At 52.5% G+C, this 6,000-nt stretch overlaps 1 protein-coding gene across 1 annotated transcript in view; it reads right to left on the bottom strand.

Moving 5' to 3' along the window:
• FMNL2 (formin like 2) overlaps nt 1-6,000 on the bottom strand; it is a 129,396-nt gene that overhangs the window by 89,240 nt on the left and 34,156 nt on the right. The window lies entirely within an intron of this gene.

Here is a 6,000-nt window from a genome sequence, read left to right as displayed (position 1 = left end):
CCCCGGCTCCCCCCTCCTGTCAGGGGGTTGCAGAGCCAGAAGGTCCCCCCTGAGCCTCCTTTTCTCCAGGCTGAGCCCCCCCAGCTCCCTCAGCCCCTCCTGCTGCTCCAGCCCCTCCATGTCCTTGTCATGAAAAGAAAATAAAAAAGTGGGAAAAAAAAGCGAGGGGGGAAAAAAAGCCGAAGGAGGTTTGGGAAGGGCTCTCCTCTGTGTCCCCTCCGGATTCTCCAAGATGCATGTTGGGAATCACAGCAGCTCCAGAGCAGATGATCCCTGCCAGCTTCTGCTCAGCCACATCTGGTGCCCCTCATTTCCACACCTGCATTCCCAGCCCTGCTGGAAAACCTGACCTGCAGCTCCGCCGGTGCACAAATAAATGGAAACTGCAGGGGCCTTGGGGAAAAGGGAAAAAGCAAGCTCTGTAAATACACAGTCCTGGGTGGTCTTCCAGGAAATCCAGCGTCCCTTGGAGGCAGCGGGATGAGCACTCTGGGGTGCTCTGAACTACTGCAGCACCATTTCTCCAGGTAACTCCGGGATACCCCTGGGTTCCACACTGGGAAATGTGCTCAGGAGAGACACATTCCCAATAAACCAGAAAAACACCACCAGTATTCCAGAGTCCTTCAGGTCTGACATCAACTTTCACTCCCAGATTTCCTCATTCCCACGACAACTTAACCCACATGGTTTTGTCTTTACCCTGTTACAGAGAAGTGCAAGGGAAGTATTTCAGGCTTTATGGAGTCACTTCCCACATGCCATGTGTGGAGTACAGGGAGTACTTTGCCGTGTCCCAGCTGCTCCCTGAGCTAAATCCTTTCTGATTCACCTTTCTGACCCTCCTTGGCAGCCCAAAAAGCCAACCCAGGCATGTGGGGCAAAGAGAAGACAGAGGGGTTTGGTTTTGTGTATGTGTGTGACTACAGGGCTTTTATTTTGTTCTGTTTTTCCATAAAATATCAGAAAAAATGCTGACAAACCCACTTTAAACTGTGAACAAAGTATCTTGCTGGTTTACTATAAATTAACCCCAAAATGTTGTATATACACACTCCACACACAGCCCCACAACCCTCCTGGGTTCTGAGCCTCACTGAGATCCAGGACAAGTCCCAGGAGCTCTTTTGAACCTCCACCACTCTCAGTGGGAGCAGAATCTGGCCCCAAATCCTCCCAGCCAGCTGCTGGTGCCATGTGTACATATTTGCAATGGTAAAGTAAACACGGACTTTTTGGACAGAAATCAGAATAACAACTTTAAATCAGGCTTTTGGCATCCCTTTCCTGAGCAGTTCCTGCAGCAAAAACGCAAATCCCTGCTTAAAAAATGACCCTGGAAAACTGAGCAGAACTGGAAAAAGGTAATAAAAGCTGTTTTAAGCCAAGCTGTTGTTGCAATATTAACACACATTTATGTCTGTGGACTGTCTGCAGAGGAGAGGGATTGTGTTTGTGGAGCAGCACCTGGAGATGTCCCACCAGGCTGTGCTGGTTGTGTCCTTCATCGAGGCAACCCTACAATCCCATTGTGGTATTACTGCTATTTACAGCCCTCACGGAGCTCTGGTGGCCACCCTGCCCTGGCTGCTCCTGCCTCTCCCAGCCCAGAGCCCTGAAAAACCCTCCCAGCTCGTGATTCCAGACCTGCCCCCACCAGGATCCTCTTTTCTTCTCCAGGAGCTGCCCTGACAGTGGCAATCCCAACACATGGCATTCATGGGAGGGTTTTTCCCCTGGAGAGCTCCAAACTCTCCCTGTGGATTCCCTAAAGGAGGGGCACAACCAAAGCAGGGCTCCGAAGATGGGGAAGGGTCTGGAGGGGCCACATGAGGAGCAGTTGAGGGCACTTGGTTTGTTGGAGAAGAGGAGCCTGAGGGGAGACTCATGGGGGTCTGCAGCTTCCTCAGGAGGGGCAGCACCACCTCTGCTCTCTGGGAGCAGGGACAGAACCCAAGGAATGGCTGGAGCTGTGCCAGGGCAGGGTCAGGTTGGATCTCAGCAAAAGGTTCTTCCCCCAGAGGCTGGTTGGCACTGACCAGGCTCCCCAGGGCAGTGGGCACAGCCCCAAGGCTGCCAGAGCTCCAGGAGGGTTTGGACAACGCTCTGAGGGACAGGGGGAGATCACTGGGGTGTCTGTGCAGGGCCAGGGGTTGGATGGATGATCCTTGTGTGTCCCTTCCAGCTCAGGATATTCCATGGACCCCACAACAGCATGGACCATGCTTGTGGCTCCCATGAGCTCACAAAGCAACTGAGCAGCTTCACTCATCCACCCCTGTCATCTGTGCTCTGCAAGAACCCAAGTGCCAGACCACAACCCAGGCAAATTCATCAGGAATTAATTTGGCTTTTCACTACGGCTGCTGTTGCTGCTTGAGCTCATTGTTTCCCCAGCTAAGACAAAAATAGCGTTCCTGACCCAATTAAACCATCATCCAAGATGACAAAAGGTGAGGAGAGGGTAGGGAGCAACTGGAGCAACTGAGCAACCTAAATTAACACAAATCAATTGGAAACACAGCTCTCCCTCCCAACTGCTGAGCCACCTACGAGGGAAATAAATGCGTGACTCTAAAAGGCTTCTCGGTCACCTCGTTGGTTTTAGGTGTTTCAGTGGCTCAGATTTACAGACAATTCTAATCTCTGGGGTTTGATCCTGTGTTCCCTGCTTCCCATGGACTTCCTTTCGAGGTCACTGGGAATTTTCCCGGTGTGGGATTGCGAGTCAGGCACCTCTTCCTGCCACTCGGCTCACACAGACACAGGAACTGCTCCGTGGAGTTAGGACCGGTCTTACACGAGATGGGAAGTGGCTCTTGAAGTACAACCAAGCCTGGAAATTTCTAAAAATTCTCAGCAGAGAACTGAAATCCTGGTCATTGAGAAGAAAAGAACCATAAACCCCCTCAGCTTATAACAAAATAAGATTTCACTGCCTGCATCTAACATTTTATCTTCTAACTTTCCTTATCGGGTACCAAAAAATCCCCCCAATTTTTTTGTGACTGTTTGTTTCGTGGCTGTTTTTAATAACAGATCTTTGTGATTACTTCTCCTTTATTCTCTCTGGAAAACTCTCAGTGTTCCAACACCCCAGGCAGTGTTTAACTCCTGGATGCCCCAGCTCTGCCTTCAACACACACACAGCCCACCTTCAGAAACCCTCCTCTGCTTTCAAAGCGCTGTTCAGGCAGTGGTTGTGTACAAAGCAGAGACAAATAAAGGCTGGAGAGCAGGAAGCTGGAGGCTCCAGCTCACACAAGCCTGTCCTACACCCACCCAAGAGCTTTGGGTCAGGAGTTCAGGCCAAGAACCTTTTCCATGAGGGCAGGCCAGGGATGTGCCTCAGAATCTTCCACCCCCCTCATCTCCTAAATCCACGCTGAGGGAAAGGTTCCTATTGATTTGCTTTGCATATTAATTGATTAAACCCTTATTGCTGTGACATCTAAAAGCTGTAATGTAATGACAAAAAAAAAAAACAACCAGGAATACAATGCCCTCCTTGGTGGGAAAAACAACTATTGTCTGTACCTGTGAACCAAACATAACAATAAACCCCTGAGGGAGAAGGTATGAGGAGAAGGAGAATAGAGGTGAGATGGGATACTAGGGAGGAATTCTTCCCTCTGAGGGTAGGTCAGTGAGGGGTTTGTGCATCACACAACACAGGGACACAGAATCCCAGAATATCCTCAGCTGGAAGGGACACACAAGGACCATCCAGTCCAAACCTCAGCCCTGCACAGACCCAGCCCCAAGAGTCCCAGAGGATCATCCCAACCCTCCTGGAGCTCCGGCAGCCTTGGGGCCGTGCCCACTGCCCTGGGGAGCCTGGTCAGTGCCAACCACCCTCTGGGGGAAGAACCTTTCCCTGAGATCCAACCTGACCCTGCCCTGACACAGCTCCAGCCATTCCCTGGGTGCTGTCCCTGGTCCCCCAGAGCAGAGCTCAGTGCCTGCCCCTCCTCTGCCCCTACCCAGGAAGCTGGAACTGCAGTGAGGTGCCTGATGCCCCCAGGACACTGCTGGCCCTCCTGGCTGTCCCCTGCCAGGGCAGGAGCTGGAATGCTGTGCTCCCCCCGGCTGGACACGGCGCAGGGTGACGCCGGAGCTGTTCCCGCTGTTCCTCATGGTGAGGTCACACCAAATAATTCCTGGAGGCGGCCAAAAAACTATGGATTGGAAACATCTGGCAATGGCTGCAGTGTTACCTCAGCTCCCCCAGCCTGGGCTGGCTGCAGACAGAGGAGCTCGGCCCCTCAGACACTGCTCCACCCCAACCCCTCTGCTGTGGGCCTGTCAAACCCCCACCCTGTCCCTCCACAAGGACCATCCCCATCTCCTTCTTTTCAACACCCCACCGTGCCCAGTGACATCAAGAGCCACCTGGATGAAAGGAGGCACCTCCAGTTTCCAGTTCCCTCCTTCATTATGTGAGGAAGCTGCACCACGTCCCTGTCCAAGGATGAGCTGCCCACGGAGCTGGTCCTGCCCATGGAGCTGGTCAAGCCCACTTAACTCCAGGGAACCGATTTTCATGGAATCCCAAAATGGTTTGGGTTGGAAGGGACCTTAAAGCCCATTTTGTTCCACCCCCTGCCACAGGCAGGGACACCTTTCACTATCCCAGGTTGCTCCAGGGGAATGCAGGATATGGATGCAATTTCTTGGCATTCTGGGAAAACATTCCCTATTTGTCATCCCCTCCTGACAGGGAGCTTCCTGCAGCAGCCTCTCAGGCACACACAGCAGGACTTTCAGCACCTCCACAGGAAAATCATGTTATTTAATTTCCTACACCTTTTTTTTTCCTAGAATATAAAGGGATAACACACATCACGTCCCTCCTTCCTTCCTTGGGTAGTTTTGGGGTCTCCACTCAAAATTCCTGCAGCAGAAAAGCTTTTGTGCTGCCTCAATCACTTTGTGTACCTCACATTCAGCATTTTTAACAGCAATAATGCAACATACCACCTACAGTCTATCTCATGTCCTTTGAATTCCATGGTTTTCAGGGAAAACCATGAAAACATTTGGAGTATTAATTTCATAAAGGTACCAAAACAGATTACAGGGTCCTCAATAATTTTAACACCTTGGTTTAAGCATCTGCTTAAACCCACACAGCCCTCACTCACAAAGCTCTTTGGAGCTTCAATTTAGTTGATGCTGAATTTCATGGAATCACAGAATCCCTTAGGATGGAAAAGCCCTCCAAGGTCATGGTGTCCACCCTGTGCCTGATGCCCCCTTGTCCCCCAGCCCAGAGCACTGAGTGCCACGGCCAGGCCTTCCTGGGACACCTCCAGGGTGGGCACTCCAAACCTCCCTGGGCAGCCCCTGCCAAGGCCTCACCACCCTTTCCAGGAGGAAATTCCTCCTGATGTCCAACCTGACCCTCCCCTGTCACAGCCTGAGGCCGTTCCCTCTCCTCCTGTCCCTTGTTCCCGGGGAGCAGAGCCCGACCCCCCCCCGGCTCCCCCCTCCTGTCAGGGAGTTGCAGAGCCAGAAGGTCCCCCCTGAGCCTCCTTTTCTCCAGGCTGAGCCCCCCCCAGCTCCCTCAGCCCCTCCTGCTGCTCCAGCCCCTTCCCCTTCACTGCCAGGTTCAACCCAGAAGATGCAGAACCTCAATGCAGATGTTGAACCTCAACACAGATGATGCTGAAGCTGAGAGAGCACAACAGAAAGGATGGGGGTTCCCCTCCCCTACAGATGTGGCCTGGACTGGGACACCTCTCCATGCACCTCTGAGGTCATGGACCTTTCTGTCCAACACAGGGGAAGGGGCACATCCAGCACCCCCCTCCCCAAGCCAAACTCACCCAGTCAAACGTCCCACAGTCCCTGTTTCTCCAAGGAGCCAGTTCAGATGTAAAAACCTCCATTTCAGACCCCAGAGGGAGAAGAACACCCTCCCTTTGCCCGGGGTGGGCAGTTCCCACCAGCAATTAGGGCCCAGCTGGAAGGGCTCAGCCTTTAACAGGATGGGATGCT

Source organism: Lepidothrix coronata, unplaced genomic scaffold, assembly GCF_001604755.1.
Source record: "Lepidothrix coronata isolate B3197 unplaced genomic scaffold, Lepidothrix_coronata-1.0 Scaffold105, whole genome shotgun sequence".
NCBI classification, from domain to species: Eukaryota; Metazoa; Chordata; class Aves; order Passeriformes; family Pipridae; genus Lepidothrix; species Lepidothrix coronata.
Note: the sequence above shows the minus strand (reverse complement) of the source record. Positions and strands in the feature narration are given on the sequence as shown.